Source organism: Equus przewalskii, chromosome X (assembly GCF_037783145.1).
Source record: "Equus przewalskii isolate Varuska chromosome X, EquPr2, whole genome shotgun sequence".
Lineage (NCBI taxonomy): Eukaryota > Metazoa > Chordata > Mammalia > Perissodactyla > Equidae > Equus > Equus przewalskii.
Genome location: NC_091863.1, coordinates 51,239,835 through 51,260,158, shown reverse-complemented (window position 1 = coordinate 51,260,158; position 20,324 = coordinate 51,239,835). Strand labels below are relative to the sequence as shown.

Genomic DNA, 20,324 nt, shown 5'->3' with positions numbered 1-20,324 from the left:
CTTTGAAACTGCTTTTTAAAAAAGTCAATGGCAGTTAATATTGATCATTTTGCTTGTTCAACTTAAAAGTTGTTATAGAAACTAGTTCTCTGAGTCACAAAGGGAAAGTACGTGAAAATTGAGGCATGTTCCCACCTCGTGTTCATGAGGCAAATTGTGTCATGAGGTGTTTCTTAAGTAACTTATTATGGTTTTTTTGGTGGGTAAGATTGACTCCAAGATAACATCTGTTGCCAATCTTCCTCTTTTTGATGAGGAAGATTGTAGCTGAGCTAACTTCTGTAGCAGTCTTCTTCTATTTTGTATCTGCAGTGCCACCACAGCATGCCTTGATGACGGGCATATAGGTCCATGCCTGGGATCCGAACCTGAAAATCCTGGGCTGCTGAAGTGGAGCACATGACCTTAACCACTATACCACTGAGCAGGCCCTGAAGTAGGTTATTCTTAAATTAACCTTGCATTTAGTAGAGTTTGCTACCAGATTTTGAAATTAGACACTTGAATTTCAATGTAAATGTGAGAACTTATCTTTCTTCTGAGTATTTATAGGTATATTAGTAGAATGTTGACGGGTTTTTTTTTGGATCTATTGTTAGACATATCCCTGCCTCCTTAAAAGAGCTTTATTGAGGGATGATTGATGTACAATAAAATATACATATTAGAGTGTAGAATTTGATGAGTTTTCATACATGCACCTGTGAAGTCATCACTGCAATCAAGATAATGAACACATGTATTTGTAATCCTTTACTCCTGCTACTCTCTGTCATCCAAGCCCCTTTCCTGGGCAAACACTGATCTGCTTTCTATCAGTATAGATTAGTTTGCATTTTCTAGAGTTTTTTTCATATGCATAGAATCACAGTGTGTACTCTTGTTTGTCTGGTTTGTTTCACTCAGAATAATTGTTTTGAGGTTTATCAATGTCATAGTCCACAACAGTGTTCATTACTTTTTATTTCTGAATAGTATTCCATTGCATGGGTGTTCACAATATTCACCTCTTATGTACCTCTCGAGGTTCCCTGTTTTTGGCTCTTACAAACAAATCCACTACAGACATTTGGTTACAAGGCATGGACATATGATTTTATTTCTCTTGGATAAACACCTAGGAGTGCAATAGTGAAATGACTGGCTCATATAGTAGGTCTGTGTTTAGCTTTTAAATAAACTGCCAAACTGTTTTCCAGAGTGGCTGCACCATTTTCATTCACACTAGCAATGTATGAGCATTCTAGTTTCTCAACTTCTTTGCCAAACTTGCTATGGCAAGTCTTTATCATTTAGCCATTCTCATAAGTATGTAGTGGTATTTTATTGTGGTTTTAATTTGAAATTCTTTAATGGCTAATGATGTAGAACACATTTCCATGTGCTTACCTTCCATTGGTAAACCTTCCTTGCTGAAGCGTTTGCTCAAATCTTTTTCCAATTTTTATTGGGTTGTTTGTATTTCTATGAGTTGTAAAGTTTCTCCATATATTTTAGATATGTGTCCTTTATCAGGTCTATGGTTTGTAAATATATCCTCCCTTTCTGTGGCTTGCCTCTTTATTTTCCTAATAAATCTTCTGAAAAACAGTTTGTAATTTTATCAAATTGGCTTTATCAATCTTTATTTTATATTTTGTACTTTTTGTGTCTTATTTAAGAAATATTTCTCAAGGTCACTAAGGTCTTCTCCCATGTTTTCTTCTAGAAGTTTTATAGTTTTACCTGTCACATTCATGTCTGTGATCCATTTCAAGTTTCTTCTTTATGAGGTTGAAATTTGTTATTTGCATATGAGTATCCAATTTTCTCAGCACCATTTGTTGAAAAATTATTCTCTCCTCATTAAATTGTCTTAGAACTTTTGTAAAAAATAATTTATCATGTGGATGGGTCTATTTCTGTACTCTTTTTCTGTTCCATTTATCTAGATATCCATATGCTAACAGTACACTTTTTTTGCAAATGACTTTATTGAGATATTATTAACATGTAAAAAGCTGCAATTATTTAATGTATACAACTCAAGGAGTATGGGCAAAGGCATACACCCATGAAATCATCACTACTGATAAGCCCATACACATATCCATCACCACCCAAAGTTTCCTCTCACACCCTTATTATTAATGCTCTTACCAAAAAATTATAAAAATAGTATACTTTCTTGATTATTATAGGTTTATAATAAGTCTTGAAGTCAGATAGTGTGTCTTCAAATTTTGCTCTTTTTCAAAATTGTTTTAGCTAGATCATTTGTATTTCCATATGAATTTTAGAATCAGCTTGTTAATTTATATAAGAATGCCTACTAGAATTTGTCTTTGTATTGTTTTACTGATAGCAATTCACAAAATAAAAATTGTCATTTTAAAGAGTACAACTCAGTGGGTTTTACCATATGACGCAAAAATTCTACTCCTAGGTATAAACCCAAGAGAATTGAAAAAATATGTTCATAGCAGTATTATTCATAAAAGCCAAAAAAAAGGAAACTATCCAAATGTCAATTAACTGATGAATGAATAAACAAAATGTGGTATATCCATAAAATGGGATGTCATTCAGCAATTAAAATGAAATGCAGTACTAATACAGGCTACAACATCAATGAACCTTGAAATATCATGCTAAGTAAAACGATGTAGATACAAAAAGCGACATATTGTATGATTCCACTTGTAAGAAATGCCCATAATAAGAAATTCCACAGAGACAAAAAGTATATTACTGTTTGCTGAGGGATGAGGGGAATTAGGAATGACTACTAATGGTATAAATTTTCTTTTGGGGGATAATGAATTGCACCGGAATTTAGTTGTGTTGATTGTTGTACAATTCTGAATATACTAAAACTCACTTGGTTGACAGTTTTTTTTCTTTTAGCACTTTGAATATATCATACCACTCCCTTCTGGCCTGCAATGTTTATGCTGAAAAGTCTGCTGGTTGCCCTATGGTAGTTTCTTTGTATGTAACAAGCTGCTTTTCTTTGGCTGCTTTTAAGATTCTCTCTTTGTCTTTAACTTTTGGCAATTTAATTAATATTTCTCATTGTAGTCTCTTTGGATTTATCTTCTTTGGTTCTTTTTTGGCTTCCTGGATCCAGATGTCTGTTTTTTCCCCAGGTTATGGAAGTTTTTAGCCATTATTTCTTTTAATAAGCTTTCTTCCCCTTTCTCTCTCTCTCCTCTCCTTCTGGGACTTCAATAGTGCGTATATTGGTTCATTTCATCGTACCCCTTAAGTTTCTTAAGCTATCTTCACTCTTTTTCATTATCTTTTTCATTTTGTTCCATTGTTTGGATGAATTTCACTGCCCTGTCTTTGAGTTCATTGCCTTTCTTCTGCTTGATCTACTGTTGAACCCCTCCATTGAATTTTTCAGTTCAGTTATTGTATTCTTCTGCTCTATGATTTCTGTTTGATACTTTTTAATATTTTCTATCTCTGTTGAAATTTTCACTTTGTTTATTCATTGCTCTCCTGACCTCAGTGAGCACCTTTATGAACATTATTTTGAATTCTCTATTAGGTAAATTACTCATCTTCATTTCATTAGGATCTGTTTGTGGAGATTTATCTTCTTTTATTTGGAACATATTCCTTTGTTTCTTTATTTTCCTTGGCTCTCTGTGTTGGTTTTGCACATTAGATAAAATAGTCACTTGCGCCACTCTTCACATAGTGATCTCCTGTAAGAGATAAAACTTGTCAATCCGTCAAGCCCAAGCTCCTACTTGTCTCTTAAACGTTTGTGATTGTCCAAGTCACCTTCCTTCTTCTTAGTGGTTCTCAGTAATTGAGGGTGTGCCAAGGCCCATCATTGGCCCAAAGTGGAGGATTGAAGTCAGTACCTAGATGCAGGCTGATTAAAATCTGGACCCTCAGGCAGCAACTGGTAAAGTATGTAGTTAAGCCCCTTCCAGGGAGAAACTTGGAGATGGGCTTCTTTGACTGCTTCCTCTGTGCTGCGCCCAGTTGTATAGCTGTGGAGAAGGAGAGGTGCTCCTGCAACTGTTAAAAACTGTTTTTTTGTTTTCTACTGTCTTGTTGGACTTTCAAATGCAAGCCCCATTGGCTACCAGAGCCAGGCTATCCAGGGGCCCAATGCTTGGTCAGCAGCCATAAAAACTGGGGTGCCAGACATCCTTCCAGCCCCTTAGAGGGAGATATTGGTGACTTGATTTTATTTTTGGAGTGGGCTGAAAGGAAAAGGCAGGGAAGGTGGCAATTGACTTTCCTATTCTTCAGGGAGGATCACAGCTAGCCCCTAGATGCATGCTAAATCAGAAGACTGACCTTCAGGCACCCTCTTTTTTTTTTTATTAAGATTATGATAGATTACAACCTTATGAGATTTCAGGTGTACATTATTGTTAGTAATGTTGTGGGCACACCACTTCACCCTTTGTGCCCTCCCCCCATCCCCCCTTTTCCCTGGTAACCAGGCACCCTCTTTTAAAGTATGTAGAGAAACCTCTTTCAAGGAATAACTGGGTGTTGGGCATTTTTGCCTACTCCCTCTGCACTGTGTCCTGGAGGAGTCACCATGGAAAATGCTGGTATGCCCATTAAGAACTTCTTCCTGTTTGTTATAATCTTGTGGGTCTTGTGGACATAAAACCATTTCAGAGCTAGGGCCCTTGAGTGGGACCTTGGGAAAGAGTGCTTTTATTTTTTAATAATGACTCTTGAGCTAACATCCTTTGCCAATCTTTTTTGTTCTTCTTCTTCTCTCCAAAGTCTCCCATTACATGGTTGTATAATCTAGCTGTAGGTCCTTCTAGCTGTGCTATGTGGGATGTCACCTCAGCATGGCCTGACGAGCAGCACCATGTCTGCACTTGGGATCTGAACAGGGAAGCCCTGGGCTGCTGATGTCGAGTGCAGGAACTTAACCACTTGGCCATGGGGCCGGCCCCTGGGTGAGAGTCTTAGAAGTTAGAGTGCTATATGTGGGGTCCAAACTCTTTGCTCCACAAAGATAACCAGGAAGTTGAAGGTTCTCTCCTGATTGTATGGTGTTGTACTGAGGGTGAGGATTATGGTGAGAGTTTGTCTTAGACTTTCCTACCTTTTTCAATGTGGATATTTTCTCATTTGTCCAATGTGTAGGAGTCATTCAGCTAGTTTCTGGATCTCTTTCAGAGGGAATTGCTCAATGTGTAGCTGTACACTTTGTCCATCTGTGGAGGAGGGCTCAGGAACCTCCTATTTTGCCACCTTGGTCAATGGCATATTTGAAGGATAGTTTTGTGGGATATAGAGTTCTTCCTTGACATTTTTTTTCTTTCAGTAGTTAAATATGTCATTCCACTGCCTTCTGGGCTCTATGGCTTCTGATGAGAAATCAGTTATTATTTTAAGGATCACTTTTATGTGATGAGTCACTTCCTCTGTCTCTTGGTAGTTTGACGACTATGTGTCTAATTGTTGATATATTTTACTTTATCCTATTGGTGTTCTTTGAGCTTCCTTGATGTGCAGACCAATAAATTTGGGAAGAGTTTGGCCATTCTTTCCTCAAATATTATTTCTAACTCTTTCTCTCACCCTTCTCCTTCTGAGACTCCCACTACATCTATGCTGGTATTTTGATGGTGTCCCACAGGTCTCTAAGACTCTGTTAATTTTTCTTCATTCTTTTTTCTTTCTCTCCCTCTACCTGGTTAATATCAATTAAACTGCCTTTAAATTTGCTGATTCTTCTCTCAGTCAAATCTGATATTGAGCCCTCTATTGAGTTTTTCATTTCAGTTATTGTACTTTTCAACTCAGCATTTTCTAGATATTCAAAATATTCTAGATAGTCTTTGTCAATATGAAGAAGCCCCCCTCTATTCCTAGTTTACTGAGGTTGAGTGTTTTTTATCATTTAAAGTCTTTTTCCTCTATCTTGTGAGATATTCAGGTGTTTTTTTCTCCTTTATTCTCTTAACAAGATGTATTATATTGATTGATTTTTATATGTTGAATACACTTTGCATTCCTGGGGTAAATCTCAATGACACTGATGTATAATCACATTTATATGCTGCTCTGCTGCTCTATTCAGCTTGCTAGTATTTCGTTGAGGATTTTTGCATCTATTTTAATCAGGGATATTGGTCTGTAGTTTTTGTGCCAGGATAATACTTGCCTCATAGAATAAGTTATAAAATGTTCTTTCTTTTTTGTAAATGTTTGTGATGGATTGTATTAAACATTTGGTAGAATTCACCAGTGAAGCTATTGGGGCCTATGCGTTTGTTTGTGGGCATATTTTGAATTACTTAATGAATGTCTTTACCTGTTAAAAATTTGTTCAGATTTTCTATATTTTCCTTTGTTACTGCAGTGCTTTTTGCATTTCTACATATTTGTTTATTCACTTTATCTAATTTGTTGGCATTATGATTGTTCATAATATTTTCTTATTTATTTTTATTTTAAAAGTTAGTAGTAATGTCCCCATTTTCATTGCTGATTTTGATAAGTTGAATTTCCTCTATTTTTCTACAGTCAGTCTAGCTAGCGATTTGTCAATTTTGTTGACTTTTTAAGGAGCTAACTTTTAATTTTGCTGATATTCTCTTATTTTCTATTCTTTATTTCATTTATTTCCACTGTCATGTTTATTATTACTTTTATCTTGATTGTTTTGAGTTTCGTTTGTTCTTATTTTCCCAGTTTCTTTACCTGGGATGTTAGGTTATTGATTTGACATCATTTTGCTTTTTCTTTTTTTTTTTGGTGAGGAAGTTTTGCCCTAGGTTAACATCTGTTGCCAATATTCCTCTTTTTGCTTGAGGAAGATTGCCCCTGAGCTAATATCTGTGCTAGTCTTCCTCTGTTTTGTATGTGGGATGCCACCACAGCATGGCTTGATGAATGGTGTGTTGGTCTGTGCCCAGGATACAAACCCGTGAGCCCCAGGCCACTGAAGCAGTGTGCGTGAACTTAACCACTACACTGCCAGGCCAGCCCCATTTTTCTTTTTAATATACTACTCATTTCCAGCTATGAATATGCCTCTAAGCACTGTTTTAGCTGCATTCCAAAAGATTAGTTTGTGGTGGCTTTGTTTTCATTTCTCAAAATATTTTCTTAGTTCTTTTGTGATTGCTTCTTTGACCCATTGGTTATTTGGACTGTGTTGTTTAATTTTCTCATGTTTGTGCAGTGCTCAAATTGTCTTCTATTTTTTATTTCTAATATCATGTGCTCTTATGGTTTCAATCATTGTACATTTATTAAAGATATTTGTATTATCTGTCAGATGGCATATCATTAAGAATGTTCCATGTGTATTTGGAAACATTTTATGTGTTATTCTTATTGTGTCAAGTATTCTATAGATGTGTGTCAGATTTATCAGGTTTGTAGTGTTCATCAAGTTTTCAATTTCTTTATAAATCTCTGATTAGTTGTATTCATTATTGAAAGTGGGATATTGAAGTCTCCAACTACTGTTGGTGAATTGTCTATTTCTTTCTCCAATCTGTCAGTTTTTGCTTAATGCAATTTCAGACTCTGCTGTTAGTTTCACCTATGCTTACAATTTTTATATCATCCTGATGAAATTGTTTCTCTTTTTCTTTTTGAGGAAGATTAGCCCTGAGCTGACATCTACTGTCAATCCTCCTCTTTTTGCTGAAGAAGACTGGCCCTGGGGCCAGCCTGGTGGTGCAGCGGTTAAGTTCGCACGTTCCACTTCTCAGCAGCCCAGGGTTTGCTGATTTGAATCCCGGGTGCAGACATGGCACCGCTTAGCATGCCATGGTGTGGTAGGCGTCCTACATATAAGTAGAGGAAAATGGGCACAGATGTTAGCTCAGGGCTAACTGGGCCAGCCACATGTTTCTCTTATTATTACAAAATATCTTACTCTGTTATAGTAATGATTTTTGTTTTAAAGCCTATTCAATTTAATATTAGTATAGCCACTCCAGGTCTCTTTTAGTTATTGTTTGCATGATACATTTTCCCCATCTTTTATATTTCAACTATGTATGTCTTTGAATCTAAACTGTGTTTTGTAGAAAGCATATGGTTATGTCATTTAAAAAAATCCATTCTGCTATTCTTTGCCTTTCGAATGGTGTATTGAATTCATTCACATTTCATATAATTTCAGATAGAGTGACCTTATATCTGTAATTCTACTGTTTATGTTCTATGTCTTTTTTGTCCTCTACGCCTTCATTTCTGTGTTTTTTGTGTTAAATAAGTATTGTCCAGTGTATCCTCCTTTCTTACTATATTTTCTGAGTTATTTTTTAGTGAGTTACCCTGGTTAACTTCTTAGCTTATAATAATCTAGTTTGTATTAAATTGAATTTATTTCCATATTATGAAAAAAACTTTGCTCCAGTAAACCTCCATTCCCTCTATCCTTCTTTTATGCTACTATTATCATATAAACTAGACTTTTAAACAATCCATCAATACAGATTTATGATTATTATTTAATCACAATATGCTTTTAAAAACATATTTACCTGTGTAGTTACCTTTACCAGTGCCCTTTATTTTTTCATGTGGATTTGGATTCCTGTCTAGTGTCCTTCTCTCTGTCTTTGCCTGTTTAACTATTGTTTATCTAGATGTTGATCCTTTTGAGCTCATCCAACTTGAATTTTGTTAAACTTCTTGGATGTGTAGGTTAATGCTTTTCATCAAATTTTGGAAGATTTTTGCAATTATTTTTTTCAAATATTCTTTCTGCCCCCTTTTCTCTCTCCTCTCTTTCTTGGATGCCTTTTCTGGAAAAATGCTCCTTGGATTGTCATAAGCCTTTCCTTAATTGTAGAATTCCAAAAGAATATTGATTTGTACAATTTTGTCAGTGGTCTCATTGGTTTCATAGAAAAGCATATTTTCAGATGTCTTCTCTCTATTAGTCCAGAGATCCCATGCTTACTTTATCTTTTCAATCTATTTTTGTGTTCGTTTTACAATGTTCATACAACATACTAGTTTGGAGACAACTGAATAAGGCAATGCTCCAAATAATACCTTTTACTAATGTAATTCGATGAGAATTATGCTTAAATAATTTTAAATCAATTAATAAATCAGTTTAAAACTGCAGAATAGTCCTTTAGCAATTATCAAAGTACTTTAATCGTTATCTCATTATTTCTTACAACAGCCTGGGGACAAAGATGGGGTCAGTTTTACTACATTTTAATATACAAAAAGTGAAACAGCATTAATCAAAAAGCAAGAAAATGAGAACAGTTCACCCCTACTATGTTATTCTGACAAATTAAACTTCCATTTCCTGTGCTTTCTTAGCTAAAATAATTTTTATATGGCTGTGATCATAGAACACATTCAACTTTATATCTGTTTCAATCACTGAACCTCATAAAGATTTTCCATGTTTACTACATAGTCTTTCTAATATAAATTTAATGGATAACTGATATTTTATCCAGGACATATAATCTACTACATGAATTCTTATGCATTGCTTTAAATAGTACTAAAATGAGCAATTTTGTCAATTTATATTTTTTTCATTGGCTTACTTTCTTTGCCCAAATTTCTAGGACAATTGTTATTGTGTGGAAGAGTAAGAACATTTTTAGTTTCTCCATTATTATTGCCTAGTTGTTTTCCAAAAAAAGTAATACTGATTCAAAGGGCAAGTTTTAATGAATGCATCTACCAGTTTCAAATGAATATCAAATAATATTCTAATGTTTGGCCTAATTCGTTACATATGTAACATTATGCTCACAGAAGTTGTTGTTATTAATTTTCTGATTGCTGGTCGGATCACACATGTGACTGTATATCCTATTTAACATAATTTTTGTTGTTATGGCCATTATAAATTGGTATAAATTATTAGATTAAAATATCTTTGTATGTGCATTTTTTGTGTAAATCCAGATCTCTATCTGGCGGCATATTTCATCAGCTTAAGGGATATACTTTAACGTTTCTTAGAGGCAAATCTGCTGACTGAATTCTTTCAGCTTTTGTATGTCTGAAAGTGTCTCTATTCTGGTTTTGGTTTTGACGTATATTTTTGCTGTGTCAAAAATTCTATATGACAGTATTTTTATTTCAGTATTTTAATTAATTTTCTTTTTTACCTTCTTGCTTGCATTGCTTCTGATAAGATATCTCATGTCAAACTTTTACTTCTTACTCTGCATGAAACCTGTCTTTTTTCCTCTGGCTGCTTTTACCATTTTCTATTATCATTGGTTTTTAGCAATTTGATTATGATATACTTTGGTGTAGTTTACTTCTCTTTCTTGTACTTGGGGTTCATTGAACTTCTTTTATCTAGGGTTTTATAGTTTTCATTAACTTTGGAAAAGTTTTGGCCCTTATTTCTCTAAATATTTTTTCTGTATCCCTCAACTCTTCTCTTCTTCAGGGACTCTAATTAATGCATATGGCCACTCAAATTGGTCCCACAGTTCATTGATACCTTGTTCTTTTTTCCTGTTTTCCTTTATGTAATTCATTTTAGATAGTTTTATCTTTTGCCCAATTTCCAGATGATATTGAGGGGGAGTAATTCAAAGTCACCAAGAGAGAGAGAATTATAATCCATGTATTTTGGACCCAAGACCAGCATTGTTTTTTTTTTTTTAACTGAAGTCAAGATTTGTGCTTATAGCATCAAAATATCATTCAGATAAAAATAAAATTTAAACAGCTTTATTTATGCCATATATACAAAAGTACATTTTTACTCTTCAAATTGAGTTTTCAGTGTTGGAAAGATACAACTGAACGCATCAACTTAATCCTTTCTCAATTATTTACTATTGGGCTTTAGGTGGCAGCACCCACACCTAATTAGGGCACCTCATTTCTACAGCCCAATCCTGTAGACAGGATGGTAGCTCCACTCTGTATGATCCCAAACCATGGAAATCTGTCTCTTTCCTTCTCTTAAGAGAATATATAAGAGGCTTTTTTGACAAAAGAAGCCAAAGTTGGAGGTTGATGAGAATTGTCTACCCTTTTTCTTACTCCTGGGCCAACTAACCCTTTCACATAGGTCATCTATGCCCTCCTACTCTCTCCTTCCACCCTTCCCACTCAACTTATTTAGCTTCCTCCTTCACATGCAAGCCACACCTGTGAAAACTGTGACCTCAATGCAAGATCAAATCCATTTATTAATGCCATTGGGGTGATCAAAATAATTATAAACATCAATTTTGGTACTAGAGGTGTGCTACAGATTTTTAAGATGTTGTTTCATTTAAACAAATCCTTACAAAAACCTGGGAGGAAGAGATTATTAGCTTGTTTGCAGAGGAGGAACCAAGGCTCATAGAGCTGAATTGACTTTCTTCTCCAGGAAATGATGAAGTTAGGATTTGAAGTGCAGCATTCAGACAATAGCGTGTCACTTTTTCCACTAAACTACATTTTATCTGAAGATAAAGATAAGATTGGACTTTTACATTTTCTTATGTTAATCTTGTTGATGGGATCTCATAGTGGGGGGTTTTTCTACAAGAGGGAATAAGCTCTCATTTAGAGGGATGCAGGTCTGATTGATTTTAGGCAGCAACCAGGGGCTGGGATGGTTTATGGAGAATAAGGGAAGAGTAGAGCCTGTGTAAGGTGCCCTATCCCATGAAGAACCAGCTCAGGAAAGCCAATACTTCTCCTATTACCCTTCAGAACTTTCCCTTAAGCCATACCTCAGGTTTTAGAATATGTCTCCTGGCACAGGTGAAGGTGACGAGGCACTCCCCTCTAAGTTAACATGGCATTGAAGCAGAGCATTTGAAAATAGCTTTCAACATGTAAAAACGCTATTGGTTGGTTACCAAGTAGTGTATGTGAAAGACATCCTTCACCTTTACTCCACCTCTTATCCTTATCCTACTCCACCTCCCACCCATCATTCACTCCAACCCCATTTCTGTTCACCATTTCACCCCTCACCTCTACTCGTGTGTTCACCCTATCCAAGGATGACAAGGCCCAAGGATGGGAAATGGGATCAGGGACAATTTGAGGCTATGTGATGTTTCTATGTCTTAGGTAAAAGTTCACATTTAATGTTTTTTTAGGATACATGTCAAAATTTCTATCAAAAACAACAGAAAGCAGCTTTGTCAAAAAGTTATGTTCCACATTGCTAAACTAGCAGGGTCATTCTGATCCTTGATCTGCAAATCAGATGCGTCAAGAAGTAATGCTAGTCCTAGTACTGGTGACGATAGTGCCAAAAATTTGGCCAATTTGGCCCACTCAAGACAAGAGCCAGTGTGAATCAGTGAAAAGTCTGAATTAAACAAAGTATAATAAAATCTAATAATTAAAGAAAAAAGTTATGTTTCCTGATTTACAGGTTCGGGTCTCTTTTTTCTAACACCCTGGTGATGTAACTTCTTTTGGGCTTATGGGACCATAGACATATTATTTATTCATTTAACTTGGGAAAATTCTACTATTTACCTGTAATTGTGCTAAGTAGTAGCATGGATAGAGAGCTGAACACCACTGCTTACCTGAAAAGGTAATTTAATAGGAGAGATAAGCAGTGAACAAAGAGATCCACAGACAAGTACATAATTAGAAATTGTGTAAGTACTTCAAAGGAAATGAATACAGCATTTGTAGAGACTATAATGATGATGGAAAAGACGGTGGTGGTTGTGGAAAGCTGTGAGCAAAGGATAAAACTTTGACACCTATTCATGATCTACAGCCTTTATCACATGCAGATTCCCTCACATTTTTCCTCTCTCCTTGCCAATGGTCATGAGGTCCCCCAGTTTATGTGGGCCATATCCTACATTTATAGGTACACAATGGGGGCCTATTTACTCTTCCTGATTTTTTCTTGAAATGCACTGTATATCCTCTGCTCTTCTTAAGGTTTACAACCAACATCTCAAGGCCAAAGGGGACCCTATGTAGCCTCAAATTCTTATAACTCAAGCACACCTAACATGGATATTATTTCATCTAACAGCTTCATTCCCACACCACTTCTGCTTTGGACAGTGATCCATTCTGAGCTGTTTATGGCTCTCCTATCTCTTTGTTTCATTAATCCCATGGACCTATAGCAGGTGTCCTGGGAGGGCTAAGTTCATTGCTGTCTCTTCTTCCCAGGAAAGGCTCAGCTAATCAGGAATACATGTTAACAAGGCCTGAAGGAAGCTCAATATATTCTACATTTCACCTTCCAAACCCATTTTAGGAGTCACTTTCATTCTACCTAACTTGACCCCACACTCTTTCAAGCTTCCCCTTTGCCCTGTGCATGGTCACCTCATAACAATGATTGTACTATATTATAATTGTCTGTTTTCTCATATGCCTCGCATCTAGACTGAGAGTTCCTTAGGTGCAAGGATAAGATTTGATTTATTTTTGTTTTCCAAGTACCTAGCACAGAGTTTGGTAAATGAAGGATGGATAAAACTGAATGTCAGCTGCCGTCATGACTGATTCTGTTACTTTCCATAGTTTAAGAATATTTATGCCCTTTTGACCCAGTAATTCTACTTTTAAGAATATGTCCTAAGGAAATAATCAGAAGTGTAAACAGATGTATGCACTAGACTTCTCATTGCGGTATTATTTTCAATTGTGAACAATTGTAAACAACCTAAATAAACAGTAAAAGAATAGTTAAATGCAAGGGTACTATAAAACTATTAAAATCATGATCTGGAGACTATCATCATAGGAAAATGCTTAAGATGTGTTCAACAAAAAACTGTTGTAAAGTTATTATGAAAAATTAAATGTACTCTAGGACCTCAAGTTTGTAAAAAAAAAAATACACAGACACACAAATATATATCCACGTGGTGAAAATAATCCTTAAGTAATGTATAATCAAAATGGAGTGAGTTTATTATGAGCCAGATCTGAGGACTATATAGCCCTGGAGAGTCCTTTCAAAAAGGAATGGAGCACTCCAAAGAAGTAGGGGTTGACAGAGTCTTTACATACCATCAAAGAGCATGTGTCACATATGATTGAAATGTCCCTTTTACAATAGTCACAAGATTGCTTGTCAATCTTGGCACATTTCATACAACAATTGATGAACTCAGCAGGTAGCAGCTCTGTGGTCTCGAACTGGGTGGTCACAGGGTGAGCACAGCAGGCCAGCAATCAATCCTTTAGGAGATGCTTATCTTTAAGGAAATGCCAATGTGTGAGGAGTTACATCCTAATCTTTAAGGGCATTGTTTTTGTCTTTGGGACATGGTAAATACTTAAAGCAGATATACAATGCATGCTCAACAGCCATGTCAGGCCCTTTTGGAAAAACAAGTTCAGGCCAAATTAGTTTTACAACAAATGGCTTTCTCATATACTTCAATACATCCTATTGCTTCTCATTTATTTATCACACAGAAAAAAGGAAATTAACCAACACTTTAAGAGTGTCATCTTAGCAATCATATGCTTATTTTCTTCATCTTTTCATATATATTCCAAATTATGTATCATGAATGTATATTTACTTGGAGAAAAAAAAGCTTAAGTATTTGGATCCCAGAACTGATGGTATATTCTACATAGAGTCTAATTGAAACAGAATAAAGCAGGATGACCACTTCCCTTGTTCTGGGACTCACAGGCCTAAGATCTCATTCAGTTGTCTGAAGGACATACGCCACTGTCAACGCGAACTCAACTCTACTGATCATTGTTTTCTGAATCCCCTAAGTAATTGCTACCTCTTTCCTATCTTTTGCTTGTACAGCAAATGCCTTTCTTCTTTTGTTCAAGTGTCAACTCACTTTGCAACTTTTGTCTTTTCCCTATTCCCTGGGGAAAAAAATGGAATAGTGAAGCCACTCTCTTTCCTTCTGATACAGTCTGCTTATTAACAGGCAGCTAGGACTTTGGATTGTCCTGTCTTAAACTGAGCTCTTCTACAGAAAAATAAAACACATGAATATTAATTAATGCACATGAATAAGATGGAGAAAGGGGAATGTAGACAAAAAGAAGCCAAATAATTTTTGCATCTGATTAAAGTTATTGAAATTCTGCCTCCAAGCCTCATTTTTTTAAAAAGCAAATTGGGAATAACATCAGAGCAGAAAAGAGCCTTGCTGATGCTAGCTTGGACATCCCATGGCTTAAAGAATTTCCAACCAGTCTCCGGAGACAGACCCCCAGAGAATACAAATTGAAAGCAACCTCTAGCAGAGCCAGAAATAACATAACTGGGTGCCATGGTAGCCTAATTCCCACTATCCCACAAATCCTCTTCTGTGAGTCAAAGATAATGCTAGCTTTGCCACGGAAAATCATGCATGACATGTTAGAGATGGAAATGTTATCAACTAATTGGACCCCCGCCCACTGTACAGATGGCGAGCAAACAAAGAGGTAGGACATAGCCCGTGTTCTCCCAGTCAATGTGAGAGCTAGATCTAGAATCCTGAGGCTCATCCTCAGACTCTTTCCATCGTGGAAACTTATGTCTGTGAGCTAGCCTCTTATGATCTGCAAAGCAGTTTAACAAATTCTACATGTTGGTCTAGCACTACATAGCTACTCTGCCCCAACTTAGGGCCACATTCAGTAGACTCCCTTCTAGTGAAGGTTGGCTTTCCCCACTCTTCCACGTCTTTATGATGCCCTAATCTTTCTTCTTTTGTTATTTATGTGGGATTAACTTCTCTAATCGGATCTGCTCACCCACTAATGCCATCTCACTGCCTCCCTACATAGAGCTGGTTATGGTCATCAGTTCAGGCCTTTGAAGACAGCCTACAGTTGCACTTCATTGCCCAGTTTTATGCTTTCTGGAACACTGGCCAGCAGAAATTTTTAAGTGCACACCCCATAACAAAGTGATCTGATGGACTGTCCCTGGCATGTCGTCCTAGGATTTGAGCAGCTTCTGTAACAGCAGGACATGAGGGGCATGCATGCCATCTTTGGAGGCTGCTTCACTCCACCAAGGCTAGCTATCCTTCTGTTCCACTTTCCTAATGAGGATATCCATTTGGTGGTCTCCAATAGCCAGTTCTGAAGTCTCAAGTTATGACCCATATTGGCCAACATCTTCAGTCTGAGTTTTGAGATACTTCAGAAAGATGCTTCTTTGTCTATATTTTGGTGACCAAGTAGGTTATTGGCTTCACAATCGTTCTTAGTCCCTTTCTTCTTAGGCAAGTCCCGTAAACAGGAATGGAGTTTCGTGTCCTAGGGTACATGGAAATATTTCAGTTGAGCCTGGTTCTGGGGCACTTTAGCATGGCAGTTTCCTGTTTGCCACTTCATTGGCTAGGATTGCATTCACAGCTTGCCCTGGAAGATGCAATCAAGGACCAAGTCAGATATGTACCTGTCTGTTATTGTGTCCCAGCTCTTGTGGGAGAGCTGGTTGAGAAAGCCACTTAAGTCTGACCCCTTAGAGTAGGAGAAAATCGAATGAAGGGACCAATTCATGGGTTTCCGAGTCAGGTGGGAGGGGGGAGTGGTGTGAACTAAAATGTTCCCCTAAAAGGGAACTGCTAGAGGGAAACTGGGAGCAGAAGTGGCAGGAATGGACTGAGGAAAGACCTCAGGGATTGGACTTGTGTAGTTAAAAGTCTACTGGTCTAGGAGTTAGGAGACCTGGGTTCTGATATAGGATCTGTGTGACTTTAGGTGAGTCTCTCACGCTACTCCCCACAATATTCTCTCCAAGCTTCAGTCATCTATCATTAGCTTGAGGCTGTTGACATAGAAGGTCTATCAATGACACTTCTAGCTTTGATCTTTGAAGATTCCAAGAATTACAAGAGCAAGCCTGGCTCTGCCACTGTCTTTGGCCTAGGACATCCCAACCTTGTAGATGAGAACTGCCAAACCTTGGCCAATAGCAGAGAGATGAATATATCAAATGGTGTGTGGACTCCCCTGGAACTAAAAATGTCAGATAAAAATTCAGTGAGAGGTACTTAGCTCCACAGAAGTAAAGGGAGGTTGTAGAAGGGAGGAGAGGGGATACTCTTAGAATGAGTAAAGCCAACGAGAACAAGGGAAAGCTGATAAAGATTACTGGGCTCAGGCGTCTGGAATGAGGTCTCTTGTGTGTAGATATTTAGCCTGTCTACCCTGGCTAGGGAGCCCCCAACTTTTTTTTCATGGGGTTCTGAACTCCCTCTTGGAAACTCTGAGGGAAGGTTCAGACACATGTTTATCATTCCATTCATCCTGTCACTCAGCACAAGAACTCCAGAGGCTTCTCATGGCTTCTTGATTTATGCGTCAAATCCAAGCTTCTTTACTCAGCTTTCAAGGCTAATAACTCTCCTTCTCTCATTGACTTTTATTTCCTAGTTTCTTGCAGGTCAAATATTCTCAGCAGTACGATCATGATCACTGTTCCTACACTGGATTAGAAAGTCGAAAATCTGGGTTGTGATGTTGTGATACTGGTTCTGTCATCATAGGATATAGAATTGAGAAAACAGTATATTGAGTACACTTATTATATGTCAGAAACTGGTACCTACCCTTTCCATAGATGTTTCATCACTGAATAGTCACATCAACCCTTTGAGTAAAGCATTGTTTTCTTTGACTTACAGATGAGGAAATTGACACCTAGAGAAAGAAAGGGTCTTGACTTTGGTCATTCAGGGATTCTTTGGCAGAGAAAAACTCTTTCTAATATAACATTCTTCCTCTCTTCTAAAACAGAAAGAATTGATGAGCTCTTTTAATTAAAACAGAGCAAATGGAAATGAGCTTCAGTTTCAGCAAGAGAAATTAAGTTAGACTTAAATAAGAACTTCCTGAGAGTGAAGGCTGTTGGACACTGGAACTATCTGCCAAGAGAGTGTCTTGTACTACCCCTTCCTTCAATAAATGAACAAAGTATACAGAGTCTCCACCTCCATTTAATAGCCTCCTCAAACCCCACTATTGGAATGGACCATACTAGTCATTTGGTGCACTTTTCCCTTGACTTTCAAGGAGTCAGGAGAAAGGACAAAATATATACTTGAAGTCAATTCCCCCACAATGAATGTTTGCTCGCAGCAAGCACAGCGACCAAATGTTAGGCTGATGAAATTGACAAAGTTACCCTTGGGCTGAGCTTAGAAGGAGGGCAGTGAGACAACTGCATTTCCTTCATAGATTGGAGTAAGCCATGTCGGATGGGAACTGAGGAGGCCAAAACAACAGGCAAAGAAGACACCATCTATACTAATTGTCTATTTAGGGCCACAGGAAGACATTTTAGGAGCCATCAGCACTGATGAGATTTCATGAGTCCCTCCCCAATATGTATTTCAAAACAAAAACCACGCTGAAGCATAAAATAAGTGAACGGAAGTCCACACTTTTCCTCATGTTGACTACTTTTAGGGTTTTTGTTTTCTTTTGTTTTTTAATATTAAGCATCAGATTGTTTTGAAAAACACTTTTTTTGGAGTATCTGTTTGCTAATGCCCTAGCATGAACTTGGTCTGTCTATTCAGTGACCCAGCATCAAGCTCTGTTTGGATTTCACCATCCTCATGCATAAAAAATCCTTCTCTTTTTCCCAAATTCTGGGGCACCAGTCTCATGACCAACTGGAGGAGAATTTCTTAGCCTGTTTTCTCCTATCCCCAAACAACATGTCTCCCTGTTTATGAGAAATTCCTTGTTTTTGGCCTTTGATGAAGTTACCTTAAATTTCCTCAATAAATTTTGGATGGATTTTTTTAAGCTCTTCTGCTTTAATCAATGGGAAGTAGGGAGGATCTTTTCCAGGTAAAGAAACAGGCCCACAGAAGAGAAGCAATTCAATTAAGGTACTCTGTTAAAGGCTGCACTCAGATCCTGGCCTTGTCTCTCAACCCTAAATTCCTTTCAAGAGGCTCCATGTTTTGAAATATGTTTCATTTGGCTTAGGTAGGAGAAATACAAAAACATAAAGGCCTAATTGGTGGCTGTTTTAAATAGACAATTTTTCACCTATAGGTGTTCCTGGTTCCAGTCTTTAATCAATAAGAATTACTATTCCATTTCTTTAAGAGGTTTCTAGTTGTTGGTACTAGCCTTAAGGGTATGGGAGATTTTGCTTGTAATAATGCCAGGACTACAAGCTGTTAGACTGAATCTTCTTCTCCAAAAACACCTTGAGGCTTTGCCACCAAATAAGGTCACACTTACTTGCTGTGTGACTTTGTGTGAGTTACTCCATATCTCTGAGTTCCAGTTTCTGTATCTGTAAAATCAAGGCAACAAACGGTGATGTGTACTCCTTCCCAAAAAAGGAAGTGATATGAATGTTCTTTGGAAACTAAAAAACATGGCACATGTGGAAGGGGCTGGCATCTATAGTCAAAGAACAGAAAGCTGAGCATCTTTTCAGGAAGTAGACTCACTCTAGAAAATTTTCCTTGGCTGTCTCTTGCCCTCTGCATGAGAAGCTCTGGGCCCAGGTCCAGCTTCCCTCAGAGGGAAGCCCATCTGATGCTAGTTCTTTACATATGCGCTAAGATACAGTAATGTTTGGTCCACATAAACTCTTTTCTTGCCTTCTACCTGGTTCTGGCCTTAGCTTTAGGGAAGCCCAACAGTAGGTAAGTTTAAGTAGATGAATGATCAAGTCACTGTGGTGATTTTATGGTTAGACACGGGGCCTGGGAGAAAAGTAAAGGCTAACTTCTTCTGAACTGGCAAAAGAGAAAGAAGAAAGAGAGAGTTCCACGGGAGTATTAAGTGCATGGGGCTCTGGAGATAGCCATCTTCTGAGTGAAGATGAAGAAACAGAAGAAGGAAGTAAGATGAAGTCCAGTGGCAAAGGAGGCTCACTCTTGGATACTAAGGGGAAGGACAGGGATAAGTGGTGAATATGGCCAAGCACAAGGGCCTGGGTGAAAAAGTTAGTCTTTTACTAACTTAAAAGTTAAAATAGTCTTTTAGCAGTTTTTATGGCTTCCATAGGAATGTGATGTGATAGTTCAATATGTTAATGCTACATCAGTCTGCATTTCTATAGTACAGAGAGCTTATAGGTTTGCACTAATAAGGCCAGTCATACCTCACCAGCAAGTCCAGTTCCACCTCTGAGTGTCATACTTTAAAAGAAACACAAACAAGTTGGAGTATACTTTTAGGCAGATGCAGGGAAAAGAGGAAGGAAATTGTCTCTCTTGAGAAATAGATAGAAAAGTGAGGTTTCCTTAGCCTGGAGATCAGAAGATGGAGGGCTTGACCAGAGAAAATGGAGTAGACAGGTAAATGTATTACTTGTGTCCCCAAAGTGAGAAGTAGCACCAATAGGTAGGAGCTACATACAGAAGTAAACTTCAACTCAAAACAAGAAAGAACTTTCTGACAATCAGAGTTGTCTAGACATAGAATGGACTCCTCAAAAG

The 20,324-nt window shown here is 37.3% G+C and overlaps 1 long non-coding RNA gene across 1 annotated transcript in view; it reads left to right on the top strand.

The window, feature by feature from the left end:
• LOC139081171 (uncharacterized) overlaps window positions 1–20,324 on the top strand; it is a 321,455-nt gene that overhangs the window by 268,265 nt on the left and 32,866 nt on the right. The window lies entirely within an intron of this gene.